General features: G+C 33.8%; 1 long non-coding RNA gene across 3 annotated transcripts; it reads left to right on the top strand.

Annotated features, from left to right (window-relative positions):
• Positions 1-11,906, top strand: LOC111888718 (uncharacterized). 3 transcript variants are annotated; one of them, XR_008229938.1, is made up of 12 exons: positions 1-1,178; positions 1,471-1,524; positions 1,595-1,659; positions 1,721-1,757; positions 9,682-9,750; positions 9,831-9,934; positions 10,201-10,312; positions 10,399-10,448; positions 10,745-10,845; positions 11,021-11,416; positions 11,546-11,683; positions 11,837-11,906. It is a non-coding gene; the product is annotated as an uncharacterized LOC111888718 (long non-coding RNA). The 3 variants fall into 3 exon arrangements; XR_006188692.1 differs by having other exon boundaries at positions 11,021-11,683; XR_008229939.1 differs by having other exon boundaries at positions 10,190-10,312; positions 11,021-11,683.
• Positions 11,907-16,465: the final 4,559 nt, after the last annotated feature.

Raw genomic sequence — 16,465 nt, 5'->3', positions numbered from 1 at the left:
TCCATATTTCTAGATAAAATCGTGAACACAATCACTACTAGAAACCTGACCTACAGCGACGGAATTTGCGATGGATTCTATCTGTAGCTAATCAGTGACAGTTTATTGGATCAGCGACGGAACCCACAAATATTTTGATCAAAATAATTATAGTATTTTAGGAAGGTATTAATGAGGGATTAACGATGGATTATCAGGATTTTATCGACAAAAAACCATCCCTCGCTAAACCGTCAGTAAGTAAAACCTCCTAACGAGGGAACAACAACAGATTGCAAAAATTACAGGCCTTTTTTTCTTGACCCTCGCCAAGCCCTCGCAGAAATCTACGCCTCCTTTTTTCATTCCCCATTTTTCTTTCTTTTCTTGTTCCCTCGTTTTATTCTCATTCCCTCTAAATTCTTCACAAAGGAACAATTTCCTCCAAAAGCCCTAAATGATCGTCAAGTCTCTCCTCCGCCCAAGAAATCGCCTCCACCATAGTCAACCTGCATCGCTCGTCTTTGAAGCCTCTGAAAGGAAAACCTAATCATAAAGCACATGCTCATTGGCTTTCCTTTCGGTCCGTCTCCCTTCCTTGTTGACTCACCACTTAATTCCCAGATAACGCTTTTCGATCTATTGGTTCATCATATATTGTTGATTTAGATTGTACAACCGCTCAGCAGCAACAGCGGCGTCGATCACCAGCGGTGTCGATCACCTAATAGCGTAGCGGCGGCGGTTCTGTTGGTGATCTAGAACACTTTGAAAACTTGTAGTAATTACAAAAATTACTAACGAAAACGCACAACGAAAGCAAGAAATCGAAAACGCACAACGAAAGCAAGAACGGTGCGTAGCAGCAAACAACTGAAATCGACAGGTCCAAAATGTTTGAAGGTTCCAAAAACGATACAAGCATCAATCCCCGATGTTGGGTTGCTATGAATTTCAAACAATCAATTCCATATGCACTTCTCCAGGCTTTTGTTTTCTCTATTACTAATCCTAAATCAAACCTTGATCCTAATCCTAGCCAATTTCCCAAATCACCCATAAATTTTAGAAAAACTCAAGTTTTGAATTAAGTTTGGTCATTGTGTTGAGTTTAATTTTAGATTTATGGATTGTTGAATCCGACATGGACTTCTGCAAATTTCCGTTGATTTACTCTGGTTCTTTGCATTAGATTGCAGGTAAATCAATTTACTACCGATGAAGATTAAAACTACATCTTAAGAAAATTAGGGTACACAAGATGACAAATTGAAAATTATTACCAACCCTAAGCTTTTACATGCTCCATTTTTCTTTATTTTCACACTTTCCTTCCTTGGTTTTGAGAAATTCATGAGATTTTTTTTTTTTGTATAGAAGAAGCTTTAGATTGACTCATAACCAACTACTCTACATTGAAAATTTCTGCTTTAATTCTCATTTTTTGGTGGAATTTTTGTAATTACTAAAATACATTATTTTCAATTTCAGAGTAGGGTAAGACCAATGTATGTTGGTGGTTCTAATGATGGCTATCTTATGAAGGTACACATTCCTTTCTCCTAATGAAAGTAAACTTACTTTCTTTTAATCCTACATTGTTATTAACTGTTAGGAGCAAGAAATCCAAAAGATGCTACATGATGGATCAATTCTTTTTTAGGATTATCTCATAAAAAGGTACAAATTGCTTAGTGTTCAAAACACACAACCAACTTCTCATTTGCTCTAATCAATGTAGGTGAACCAGAATCCAGGAAACTTTTTGGTTGTCATAGGTATGAACTGATGGGTTTTTTGGTCATAAGACATCCTATGGCTCATACAAACCCTAAAGCTCGGATCTAGGTTCCTCTATTGTACATACTTTGAATCCAAGACTTTGAACCCTAATTATAGCATATGGAAATCAGAATTCACATGTAAATAGGTTTAAGAACATACCTTGATTGTTATATAGCAATAACAATCCAATTCCTCCTTGAATAGACCTTGGAAAGCTGAGAGTCACAAGTGTCACTCCTCTAATGGCTTACAAACACCATAAGCAAGTGGAGAAGGTATAAAGAGAGAGGAGGGAGGTTAGAATTCGTATTTGGGACTTCTTGGGAAGGGATACACGAATTCATGGCCTTGGGGTTGTTTATATAGGTGTAGAGATAGGGTTTCAGTCATTATCCTTATCTAGTTGATTATCCATTAAGCAACCAATAAGATAATCCTTGAATCCTTATCATACTCGAATTCTAAGGCTTTCCAACCTTAAATTCGTTCACCACAATTATAAGATAATCCTTACCTTATTTTGTAACTATCACATAATTACAAATCAGCCCCTCTAGTTTAATTAATTACATTTGATCACAAAACTAATTCTTAATTAATTATCGACCAATATTAATTAAACAAATATGATTTCTCCTTTAATATATTATTCTTATAACATATTAATAAATCATATTATCCTCTCTCTCTTTATTCATTTCTCCAATCAAGTTGCTTTGGTGAAGGCAACCCAAAAGGACCATGCACCATCGGGTCAAGTACATACCAGAACAGTTATGGACTTAGACACTAATCCAACAGTCTCCCACTTGGATAAGTCTAATAACTATTCTGCGTATGACTTCGGATCCCGATCTGCAATTGTAGCTTTCCAAAGCCGCTGTCAACTCTGATCATATCAAATACGCGTGTCCTTAGATAAGGGATCATATATTCCTCCATTCTAGATATCATATGAGAAATGATTTCAAATCATTTTCTTTGTACTACTTCTCGATTTCTGATTTATGACGACTGACTAATTGAACAAATCAAATTAGCCCTAGCTCGGCCGAGCATTTACGTTTGTCATCACTAAACCATCGAGGGGCCCAAAGATATCGCTTTTATCCTACTTTGAATAAAAGGAATGGATAAACTTTGATACAATGCTCGCTTGTACTCACGCACCGAATCACACACAACAATATGTTTTATAACACCAAGTTACTGGTGCGTTTACATATTATCAATGTGCAACCGATTTGCAAGATACAACTCACACATCTCGGTTTCAAGAATATAAGATGTTATCGTCTCACCAATCACTCGTGATACAATCCATGGAGTGATCCAAGTGAGCGTGGGTCTAATCCAATGCTCAAATCACATTCATAAGCACTCATGAACGTTGCAGCAAACATTTGCTTATGTCTAATACTTTTCTAGACATTCCACACACCAATTCACGACAGTCTTCATTCATATCTACTTCCAACATATGAACGACTGTGGCCCGTTTGAATAATTCGATTATTCTTAATAAACTCAATTATTCTGGAAGTCAAAACATGCAAATGTGAAACACAAGAATAATACTAATCCCATATGGCCTCAAACCTTTGAGCATAAATAAAACACCTTTTATTTATCACCATATTGATTACTCATTATTTGTCGTTTCGGGTAATCAACTTCTTACTTGAATTACAACATTTGTCCCATACTCCTAGCATGCACACAATGTTTACCTATGGTTCTTACTTTGTGAAATAGATCATATTGAACACATTTCCAATCCTTCTCATTTCACAACTCCAAATCCGTTTTTCATAAGTCAAAGAATATCCAATTCTTGCTACTTATAGAATATGCTAGATTCTAACATTCTATGCAACTTATCCTTTCGTAATGTCACTGCACCAAAGTCACAAAGACTATTGCCAATGATATTACAAATTCCTCTATCGGAGATTGTTACAAGACAATTCCATAGATGTGATGTCTCTCACTCAAAGTACTTTCTTTGAACATCCTTTTGCATAGAAGTTTCTAATCTAGTCATAGATTTCTCAATATTCAATTCCCAATATGGACATACTTCCATATGTTCCATATGACAACTCATAGAATCTTATCTATTCATAATGATGTCGATATGGTCCATCCAATATGGAAACATTTCCATATTTTCCAATACTATACTTCTAACTACTCACAAGCGACCAATCCTCGTCGAACTTGGATTGTCCTTTGATAGTTGTTTAATTGTTTTAGTCAAAACCAATTCTAGTCCCTTTTCCCTCTAAATGCGCTCGACATTTGGAAAATTTTAGAATGGTCAAACATTAAGCATTTGCAATCGATCCTATACCCGAAGCGTATGGGACACGACGCATAATGTTTTATTTGCTATGTTCTCAAAATTCGAATTGTGAAAAGGGATGCCATAATCATAATCGAAATTTTAAGAACACACTATATACCTTTGACTAAATTTATTAACATTTCTCAACCTAATCCTTTAGATTTGAAATGGAGCATAATATTCTCTCCCTTAATTATAGCAACACAACCTTTCAACTCTTACAACTTTGCAAAGTATGACTCTTGTTTTCTATAATTAATATTGCTAACCTTGCAATACTTTCCTTAATAATCATACAATCATAACTTTTATGCTCCCACTATCTTGATGATTATTATAAAACATAACACTTATGCTCCCACTAGCTTCGACATGTATTCATAAACATCTTAACTTTCAGAAAACTATACTTATTGAATTTCTTAAGTTCATGTTTCTAATACTTAATGCTTTGATAATCTTTTATCAAGGCTTTTTGAACTTATACACCTTTGCCTTCGATAGTTCATATGTGTTTCTAAACACTTAAGACTAATTGCCAAACCTCACAATTCAAATTATGGAAAGGGATACCGTAACCATAATTGAATTTGAGAATCCAATTTTACAATCACTATCTTCTTAAAATCTTTCTTAGTGAAAGCATTTCCTCACAATCATTTTCATGAAGGAGGAAATCTTATGACACTTAGATTTGAGCGGTGTATTTGTTCCTATCCATGTGAATTTGTTAAAACCAAAGTTTACAACAAATTCAAACTCATATGGACCGAACTTTCTCAATCTTGATTTCTTGCCTTATGGTAGCACAGCTGCCCACCATGTCTTCCAAGTAGTTAAGCAGCTCACCTTTTCCTATCAATGTACCTTTCATTGATTAAGGTGCTTTGCCTTTTATGCGTTCAACATGAGAACTCATAGAACTCACATGCATAATTAACTCGATTGGATTGGCACAGAATCAAAATAATGTCAACACGATAGGTTGTCAACCTCAACTCGTGTGCTAGTGATGATAGGTAAGGTTTATTTGATTTGTTCTTGAAACTATTCAAGACCATTAAGACTCCCACTGACTCCTTGACATATACGATTCTTTTGTCAATAACCATTTCTTTGACAAACAAATATTCAAGAGTTAGTGTAGCTTTTATCAAAACACTTCATAAATTGGTACTAGTTGGCCTTTGTCTTATTCAAGACATCACAACTTCCTACATTTGATGAATGTTATAAACCTTTAATACTTTTCACTCATTGTCACAATCTTAACTTTAAGACTTGTTTTGGAACGAAATATGATTGACTTATTGATTTAACCATTTCTTCAATTCTTGATTCCTCTTCTTGGACATACAATTGTACTAAGACTCACTTAGAGGATCAATTGAGATATGGTTCTTAATCATTAAGACCTATCATAAAGCATAAAAGGTACTCTCCCTTCTTCTTAGAATGGAAAAACTTTTATCTTTCTGCCTACTTGATTCTTCTTATTCGTTCTACTATTGATCCAAACCCTTTAATCAATTTAGAATTACACTTAATCTTGTAAGTATAATCATATTTACTAAGCCTTTAGTAAGTCATGACGAATATCTTTGTTATTCTTATGGTGAACTTGATCAACACACTACTTTGTGTACTTGATCTCCTAGTCCTTCACTTGACACTTTGTCAACGAATTGGTCTAATTTCCAAATATGAATTTCTCATTCATCATGCAACCAAGTTGCATGATTCCAAATTTCTGTCCGATTGAAACTTTGGGCGATAAGAAACTCTCCCTATTTGGTAAATTCTTGACATTTCCATAAATAACATAAACAAGAATCATATCCATTCGTTGTAGAAATATTCAAACATCGATTTTCATAATGATTTCATTGTAAGGAAATAAAACAATTAAATAAATAAGTCAAACAAAATTTATTTTATTTATAAAAGCAGCGGAAAAATTTGTCCTTACAATGCAAAATCCATTGAAAAACTATGTACAAAAGAAAATTTCTAACAACTCTATCATAACTTTCTAAGCTCAAGATCTAATCTTCAAGTCCATGCGATCGAGATCCATCTCTTGTGATTAGATTCATCTTGCTCTCTTATCAAGCTTCCTTTCTTTTCACCGACCCTACAAAGCACTCAAATGTAATCTTATTACATTATGTATTAAGAATCAATGAATAGGAACTTAATGGAGTTAGATAGTGGATTTTTACCTAAAGCGTAGTCATACCTTTGACTCTCCCATCTCTTAGATCTCTTAGGTAATTAGGGCAACTTCGTCTCCAATGCCCCTTCTCTTGGCAATAAAAGCAAATTGACTCTTTTGGAACAACACATGGAACTACTTCAGACATCGCCTTTCTCTTATGATCAAACTTTTCGATCATTGCATGTCTTTCATTGCCATTGTCTATATCCATAGAGGTCTTGAAGGCAGATTCACCAATCAACTTTGCTTTTCTATTGCGCCAAACCATTGCTGATTCGGCAGCAATAAGCATATAGGTGAGATCTATAAGGGTCACGTTGTGGTTCGTCATATAGTACTCTCTTACGAACTCACTATACGAGTTAGGAAGTGACTGAAGAACCCAATCAACAGCCATTTCCTCATAGACAACGGATCCCATCATACTTAGTCTATCAATGCGCGACTTCATCCCTAGGACGTGTGCACATACCGACTTTCCTTCTTTATGTTTCCTTGCCAATAGGGCTTGAGTGATATTGAACCTTTCAATTTTACAATCTTGTGGGTTAGGGAGAATAATTGGAGGAGGAAGAGGAAGTGAAGCATGATTTCTTGTTCCTCGATCGAATCGTGGAATATCATCTTCATGTGGAATGCTTGTTCCACGGGATTTGAGAAGACCATAGTTGTCGAACTTTGACATCTACAAAACGGGAGAAAAACGAATTCAAGTTAGTTGATAGATTGAGTCCTTGGTAGATCACCCAAATGAAATTCCAAGGCTAGGACCCAACACAATACGCTACAACCTAGAAAAGGGATGCCGTAATCTAGTTGCAGAATATTTGAAGGTAAGTGAATGACGATTCACTAATTTCCACCATGAAAAAACGAAAAAGAAATTTAAGTCTTAAATCTATGAAAACTCCTAGATCCTTTGAGATACATTGAACTTTCAATGGCATGTTTATATCTCGATATGCCCCTCTTGTTTGTGACTGGGATGCCGAGGATCACAAAGCGGGTGTGAATAACCATGCAAACTTACATGGTGCCCTCACATGTTACAGTCACCTATTCGATGTGCCGGTAAACCACACACGCTCCACCGAACTATGACAAATATTGAGTCACCCTTTGCTACCTTTGCTTAGAACCATTTAGTGTGCCGGTAAACCACACACGCTCCACTAACGTCTTCGCAAGGGCACAAAGTGTAATTTCATGGAATTGCATCAATTCACTTTTGCCTAAGTAACTAAGATTGGGAATTTTGAAAACATTTAGTTACTTTTATAATTCATTATACTTATAATGGAAGGTTTCGTCCTATCTTACCCATTCGGCTAACGACCCTCCACTAGTCAAGAGTGCGGTGGGTAAGAGTGGATACCCATTCAATCACCATTTTATAGGCAATTTCCTTAAACACCCCTTATAGACTAGCTTCGTGAATGAGGCCTACTAACGGTAAGACTGACTTTTAGTTATACATATATATAATGTTAGACTTTTAATGTTATATATAGTATAGGGTGTATTTTACACTTTTAAAATATTAGGTGGTTCAATTTAACAATTATACTTTTAATTCACTTAAATTGTGAACCTAAACTTTTATGGATTTATTAAATCTCTTTAATTAAACACCTTAATTAATTAATAAAACCATAAGGGTGTGATGTGAACTTTTTCAAAACAATACTAGAGTATTAGAATTTAACATTCCTAATTAAACTTTTAATATACTTTTAAATTCCAAAACTTGAGGGCAAGTTTTGAAACATTTCAACACATTAGGGTTTAGAATTTAAATATGCATCAAAATTAAACTATTTAATCAAAATTTAAATTCCAAAACTTGTGGGCAAGTTTTGAAACCTTTTTCAAAACATTAGGGTTTCAACTATTTAAATTTCAAAACAACAAAGCTTTTGGGGTTCAAATTTAAACTATAAAACCTAAAGGGCCAAATATGAAACTTTTCACAACAACAAGGATCAAATAACAAATAATTCAAATTAACATTTAATCACATAATTATCCATATTTGATGATTTCTTGCAAAACAATTTATCAATTTTCTTAAAATAATTAATCAATTATCTTATAAGGAAACAATTATCTTATTAATTGATAAATATCTTCAATTAGATTAAAATTATAGTCAAATATATCATATAATCGGATTAATATTAATCTAAGATGATAAGGTAATTATCCCAATGCAAAAACAGCAAGAAATCCCGAGATAAGCACTGTCTGACGCACCGACTCGCCGAGTCACCCTCTGGAACTCGCCGAGTAGGGCTGACTCGCCGAGTCCAAGAGTGACTCGCCGAGTCAGGTCGAACAGTGAGGCCAAAACACGATTTTCAGTTACATCAAGCATCAATACAATAGAAACCAATCATGGCTCTGATACCACTGATGGGTTTTTTGGTCATAAGACATCCTATGGCTCATACAAACCCTAAAGCTCGGATCTAGGTTCCTCTATTGTACATACTTTGAATCCAAGACTTTGAACCCTAATTATAGCATATGGAAATCAGAATTCACATGTAAATAGGTTTAAGAACATACCTTGATTGTTATATAGCAATAACAATCCAATTCCTCCTTGAATAGACCTTGGAAAGCTGAGAGTCACAAGTGTCACTCCTCTAATGGCTTACAAACACCATAAGCAAGTGGAGAAGGTATAAAGAGAGAGGAGGGAGGTTAGAATTCGTATTTGGGACTTCTTGGGAAGGGATACACGAATTCATGGCCTTGGGGTTGTTTATATAGGTGTAGAGATAGGGTTTCAGTCATTATCCTTATCTAGTTGATTATCCATTAAGCAACCAATAAGATAATCCTTGAATCCTTATCATACTCGAATTCTAAGGCTTTCCAACCTTAAATTCGTTCACCACACTTATAAGATAATCCTTACCTTATTTTGTAACTATCACATAATTACAAATCAGCCCCTCTAGTTTAATTAATTACATTTGATCACAAAACTAATTCTTAATTAATTATCGACCAATATTAATTAAACAAATATGATTTCTCCTTCAATATATTATTCTTATAACATATTAATAAATCATATTATCCTCTCTCTCTTTATTCATTTCTCCAATCAAGTTGCTTTGGTGAAGGCAACCCAAAAGGACCATGCACCATCGGGTCAAGTACATACCAGAACAGTTATGGACTTAGACACTAATCCAACATGAACAACATTAGTATTCTAGGCGTATGTGAAAGTTCTAGACTTTTTCCCTGGTGAGGTGTCAACTGATCCCATTACTATTATAAATCACATTTTTTCTTCAACATTTTAGATTTCATTGTAAATCTATAAAGATATGTCCAGGACGCTTATCGGGATATGGCATCTGCACTTTCCAAGGCTGATGGAATTGACTATACTGACCTTGAAAAGGTCAGCAGAAAAAAGAAAACCAAAATATAAATTTCAATTTTTTTTAAATGAAAGTAGGAGGCTAATTCAATCTTTTGCAGCTGGAGTTACTGGTTGCAACAATAATGGATCTTGATGCAATAGATGGTAAAGGGAGTGTGTCGTTATTGGCAGAGTGTTCAACTTCTCCTGATGTCAATACAAGGTACATCTTTTCATACAAAAAGACTAAAACGAACTTCTTCAATGAGGAGGGTATTTAGGTCATTTGTACAATATATTGTGTCATGTCTTGACAAATTGGGACATTATTAGATCATCGATGTGATGGGAGCCTTATAGGTAACTGGTTTTATTTTCATGAGGAAAGGGTATTTTGGACATTTAAGTGATGGGGGTTAGATAAGTGTATGTTTATAAAGTATTAGAGTTTAGGATAGTGATAGCTTTTAACTTGTAGTTTGACATCAGGTTAATGGCATGGCATTGGTACTTCCATTTTTTCATTCTATGGTCTGGGTTTAGGCTTTTGTAGAACACAATCAAATTCTTCTTTAATCCAAAGACTACTGCTAAGGTTTATGTAAGTTCTTTCCATTTTTTATAAAATAGAACTTCATTTTTATAAAAAATTCGAGTTGACTCGTCAATGACTTTATTTACATGTAGGTTTTGGGCAGCACATACCAAAACCAACTCCTCAAAATGATTGATGTTGGGTACGTTTTAAGTTTTTTAAAATAATATTTCATGATATAAACTTTAAATATTTCATGATTTAAATATAAAATCAAATATCTCTCTCGAATGGGATGGGAAGAAAGAACAAGTTGTTCCCAAAAAGGAGCTGATTGGGATAGCCCGAAGGGAGTTGACTCCATTTCTTGAACTTCTTCCACATTCCCAAAATGCCCTTGGCGATGTCTTTGTAGCCCCTTCTGAGTCATTCTAACTAATACTTTGCAAAAGACAATTATACCCTTGTTTATTGTTACATGACTAAATTCATGTTCAGGGGCTCTTCGGCTGCTCAGGAGATTTTCCTCCTGATGCCATTCTCCGTCACCAAGAGTGCAACAAGGCTAACAAAATTGCATATTATTCTGAATTGCATAAGTATGTCTGTTATGTCCATTCTCATTCAATATATATTTTATTTTTTTACCACTTTTATCTTGTTGATAATATTTTTTTGGGTAGAATGATAGGAAATCTGATAATACTTTTATCTTGTTGATAATATATTTTATTTTTTTATCCATTCTCATATTTTTTGGCATTTGAATTCCAGAGTTCTTGGGTGGTACCTACAACTGTATTATTGATAAGGTTGGTTGCATGCGATCAAAAAAGGGCTAATGGCACTAGAGACCATGAAGGTTAATTTTGTGATTTTATTCCTAATTAAAAAAATTAGTTTTGGTGTGGTAGATGGCCCATTATGGTCAATACAAATGTTCAAAGATCAAACCCCAAAAGAGAAATTTCTGAAGACCAATATGCAAACACGGTATTTTTTTTTCATCATGTTTTTTCATATATTTTTTGGTCGGAATCGGAATTCAATTCCATTCTAGTCCTGCATTTAGTTTAGTTTCAAATGAGTTATGAGTAGACACTAATGTCCTTTATCAACGGAAAAGCATGCTTCCAACAAACACCATGTGTCCTTCCATTGCAGGAAAAAGTAAGTAGAACTCCCTGTAAGTTAAGTTTTGTTTCTTCTTTTTGTTTTGTTGATTAAATTTCTAGTTTAGTTGTTTGTTGCAATCCATTCATTTTTGACATATTGATGAAGAAATTTCTTTCTTGCAAGAAATACCACAACTCCCTGATCTCAATCTTAAACAAAAAGTAGAAGAATTCAGGAGTTTAGTATCATCAGCTGATAATTTTAAAAGGTGTTGGAATTCATCTCCTTATCATTTGGAGGATCCGAGTGAAGGTGGTAAAAGTAAGCTTTCTATTTTTTTAACTATTTCTTTCCTACAATAGACTTTCATTCTATCTATTATGATTTCATATGTCCATTAAGTCTCAAAACTTCTTCTGTTATCTTTTATTAAAACTAATTTTGGTTGTAATTACATGGAAATTGTGTTGGCAGAGAATGGAAGTATTATTAGAAGGCCTCCACATGATGTTGACTATTGACTATGTTCCTGTAGAACTAGGTAAGAAAAACTATATGGTAGTGTTTTGTATAATGGAATCACGATAGGAATGGAATGGTTCATTCCATTCATGGAATTGACTCAGCCATTCTTGAAGGAATGTGGTTCCCTTCTTCCGTTATGTTAATCTTCATTCCTTACCCTGTGGGTCTTTTCTTTATTATCTATATAATTTTTCATGATATACATCTTCTTTAAGAAAAGACTACGAGTTTAATTAAATTACAATTTTATATTAGTAGAATTACTCGAAAATATATATTTTAATCTTATATGAGTTTTAATGAGCTTTGTATTATATTGAATTTTTCTTATTATGTAAATAAATAATTCGTTAATTAAATAATATATAGAGTAAGCATTTAATTTACATATTATAAGATATTCATTCCATTTCAGCAAACAAACATATTGTTTAAGCATAAAAACATATTGTTTCACATTTTATACCTTAATATGTTTAACGCAACTGACATACTTTATTGATTTTTCTCAAACAGTTGGAAAGAATGTGAGGCCTATGAAGAAGAAAAAGACCGAATGGAATCTACAGTCAGGTCTGCAAGGGATTAACGACGAAATATAAAAAGACAGATATAGAGGTTTGCAAGGAATTAGCGACAGAATATTTATTTAGTTTTGTCGCTGATGTCCTAAAATGACGGTATTAAGGGAGCAATTTGCGATGGATATTCCATTGCTAAAGTCGTTACAAAGGAAAATTAAATCCGTCGCTAAATCTCTCGCTAAGTTATTAGCCACATTTAAATTGGCTATGGAGTAAGTCTGTCACAGATTTGTCGCAAAAGATCTTTAGTGACGGAATAGCGACGGATTAATCCGTCGCTAAAACCCATGTTTCTAGTAGTGAATTATTATTATTATTATTATTATTATTATTATTATTATTATTATTATTATTATTACTATTATTATTATTATTATTATTATTATTATTATTATTATTGTAACATCACAAAATCAAGGCAATTTTTTTTTTTTATTTTGAAAACTATTCCAAAACCCACAAGTTTTACAAAACAAAGTTTCCAAAAGTCACAATCACAATTGAAGAAATATAAACATATAATATTTATTCTTTCCTGCATTTAACCAATCTTTTTATATACATACACATTTAAATAAATACATCAGGCACACTATAAGGGTACACACAACAAATATATGTAGAAATCAAGAAAATCAACAAGATCAACAATAGATTTCAACAAAAAGCAAGAGAAAAATTGCAACCCATCTCAGATGGATCTCTTTTCTTCCTCTAATTTGTTCCCATAATTTCTACAAATCTCAAAAATCATTTATACAAACAAATAACAATCGAAATGTCATCTCATTTGTTTGAAGAACAATATACAAAATATGCACTCACCTAAACATATTATATATGAAGTATCAAAACGGCATGATTTTTTCAAGGATTGAAACATGTTTAGAATCACACTGTTTTGAATTCATTGCCTTGAAACGTGTTGTATTCCATGCTCAAATCAGAGTATCTCCTTCTCCAATCAAGGAAAAAAAAAAGCTTACCTACTGTTGTCGGCTAAGGGCTAGAGGATGTCGTGTTGGTGATTTTATCACCAAATATATTTTAGTGTAATGGACTTAGTAAGTGTTTCAAGAATAATGTTTTAGTTATAATACAAGTTAGGAGGTGTGGGAGTGCACACTTGTATTTACTAATACATTGTTAGTACCGAACAATAATCTACTGTGTCAAGTCGGGGGTCCCAACAATCTGTTTTCAGTTATCCGTTGATTGGATAAATCAAAGAAAATGGCGCCAATTTAAGGACTAATCTGTCTTTCTTGAAAGATGTAAATTTAAGGACTAATCTTTCTTGTTTGAAAGATACAAACTATTTTCAGTAATCCGTTGATTGGATAAATCTAAGAAAACGGTGCCAATTGAAACACAGAAAACCAGGAAACGCTTCTTCTTCATCTTATTCTAAAATTGATTCTGATTGTGTGCCTAAAATCAGAATTGCTGCATTGGGAATTATCCTAAGTTTGGATTTCATGATACCTAAGGCATATATGGTCGAAATATCAAACAAGGAAAGTGATTACATGATTCCTATTTTGTTATCCAGATTTCCATAACCCTATTTCGATTTTCCCAACAATCTTGTTTGATATTTTCGTTTTCTGGAAAAGATGGCTGGCAATTCACTGAAAGACATGAATACTTCGTTTGGCAAATTGGAGAAATTTCAGGGCCAAGATTTTAGACGTTGGCAAAAGAAGATGCACTTCTAGTTGACCACTTTGAAGGTTGTCTATGTTCTTTCTACTCCAAAACTAGAAGAGGTTGAAGATGCAAGTCTGGAATAGATCAGAAGGAGAAGCATATTGGAGAATAACAACTACATCTGCCTTGGTCACATTCTGAATGATATGTGTGATTCCCTCTTTGACACTCATGAAAATATTGAAACTGGACGTGAATTATGGAACACACTTGAAGCAAAATATATTGCAGAAGATGCTTCAAGTAAAAAGTTCATTATTTTTGATTTCAACAATAATAAAGTGGTTGATTCTCGATCTGTAATGGAACAATATAATGAAATCCTACGAATTTATGGTCAATTCAAACAACACAACATGTTCATGGATGAATCCATTGTTGTTTCAAGTGTGATTGATAAACTTCCACCCTCATGGAAAGATTTCAAACACCATCTGAAACATAGAAAGGAAGAGATAAGTTTGATTCAACTTGGGAGTCATTTGAAAATCGAAGAAGGACTTCATGATCAAGAGAATGACAAAGGAACTAGAAAGGGCAAATCTGAATTTGGACAGCCCCAAGTTCATATGGTTGAATGTGATAAAGAAGACAATTCTAATCACAAGGTCAAGGGTAAAAAACGTAAGTATGAGGGTAACAACAAAAGTCTAACAAAAAACACAAGGATTCCAAGGAACTTGTGTGTTGGAGATGCCATCTGAAAAGGCATATGAAACGTGACTGTCGGGTGAAACTTGGAAACAAAGGTGCAAGTGGTACTGGAAAAGATGTTGGTGGTGGCAGTGGGTCTCATGATCAATCTGCAACCAAAGGTCAAATTACTATTGATCTTGTAAGTTCAGTATTCAATGTTATGCTACTAACTCTAGAAGTTTCTTTTGTACAGGGGGTTGATACAGATTCATGGTGGCTTGATACCTGTTCTACACATCACGTGTGTAATGATGAACGGTGGTTCACGAAGTTGAACCTAGTAAATAAAGGTTCTGTCTTACACATGGCGGATGAAGGATGAAAGCAAATTTTAGGAACTGGTGTTGTTAGTATTACGTTTATTTCTGGAAAAACAATTAGTTTGTTTGATGTATTGTATGTACCAAAGGTTCGAAAGAACCTTGTGTCTAGTGGTTTGTTGAATTGTATGGGTTATAAACAAGTTATCGAGTCAAACAACTATGTGTTGTCTAAATGTGGAATATTTGTGGGATTTGGTTATTATTGTGATCGTGTTTTTAAGTTAAATATTATAAGTTGTGCATCACATGTCAAATCTACTTGTATGACTTCTGCATCTAATCTTGATAATACTATGTTATGGCATAATAGATTAGGACATGTTCATGTTAAGAGAATGATTGAAATGTCAAAATCCGGATTGATTCCAGCTTTTGACATTTATTCTGAAAAATGCAAAACTTGTATGTTAACTAAAATCATGAAACAACCGTTTCCAAATGTTAATATAAAAACAGAAGTGTTGGAATTGATTCATAGTGATCTATGTGATTTCCATGCTACACCTTCCTTGGGAAATAAAAAGTACATTGTTACATTTATTGGTGATTCAGGTCGGTTTTGTTATGTGTACCTGTTACATTCCAAAAATGAGGCTTTGGAAAAATTTAAAGTATATAAAACCGAAGATAAATTATAGATAGGTATTTCGATAAAATGTCTTAGGACGGATAGGGGAGGAGAGTACATGGATTCTGAATACTTTCAATCGGTTGGAATCATTCATAAAACCACAGCTCCTTACAATCCACTACAAAATGGTATTACTGAAAGGAAAAATTTAGTTTTAAATGAAATGGTAAATTCGATGCTTTCTTTTTTAGGTATAAGTGAAGGCTTTTGGGGTGAAGCTATGCTCACAGCGAATTATGTGTTAAACCGGGTTCCTAATAAACGGAACAAAGTTACTCTTTATGAACTTTGGCACAAGAAAGCAACAAATTTGAGTTATTTTCGAATTTGGGATGTCGAGCAGTTGTGAAATTACCCGAACCTAAAAAGAAAAATTTGGGTGAAAGAGGAATTGACTGCATATTTATTGGATATGCAGAACATTCCAAAGCTTATAGGTTTTATGTTATAGAACCTAATGAGGCATATTCTGTTCATACCATCATAGTGTCTCGAGATGCGATTTTTGATGAGTTGCGGTATTCTTCAATTCAAAGATCAAAGGATCTGATTCCAAGCACAAGTGAGGTACCTAAATCAGATGATAAGGATGTTGTTTCAATTTCAGAAACACAACAACTTTGTAAAAGAAAAC

Source organism: Lactuca sativa, chromosome 2 (assembly GCF_002870075.4).
Source record: "Lactuca sativa cultivar Salinas chromosome 2, Lsat_Salinas_v11, whole genome shotgun sequence".
In the NCBI taxonomy this organism is placed as follows: domain Eukaryota; kingdom Viridiplantae; phylum Streptophyta; class Magnoliopsida; order Asterales; family Asteraceae; genus Lactuca; species Lactuca sativa.
The sequence above is the reverse complement of the archived record's forward strand: the minus strand, read 5'-3'. Positions and strand labels throughout refer to the sequence as shown.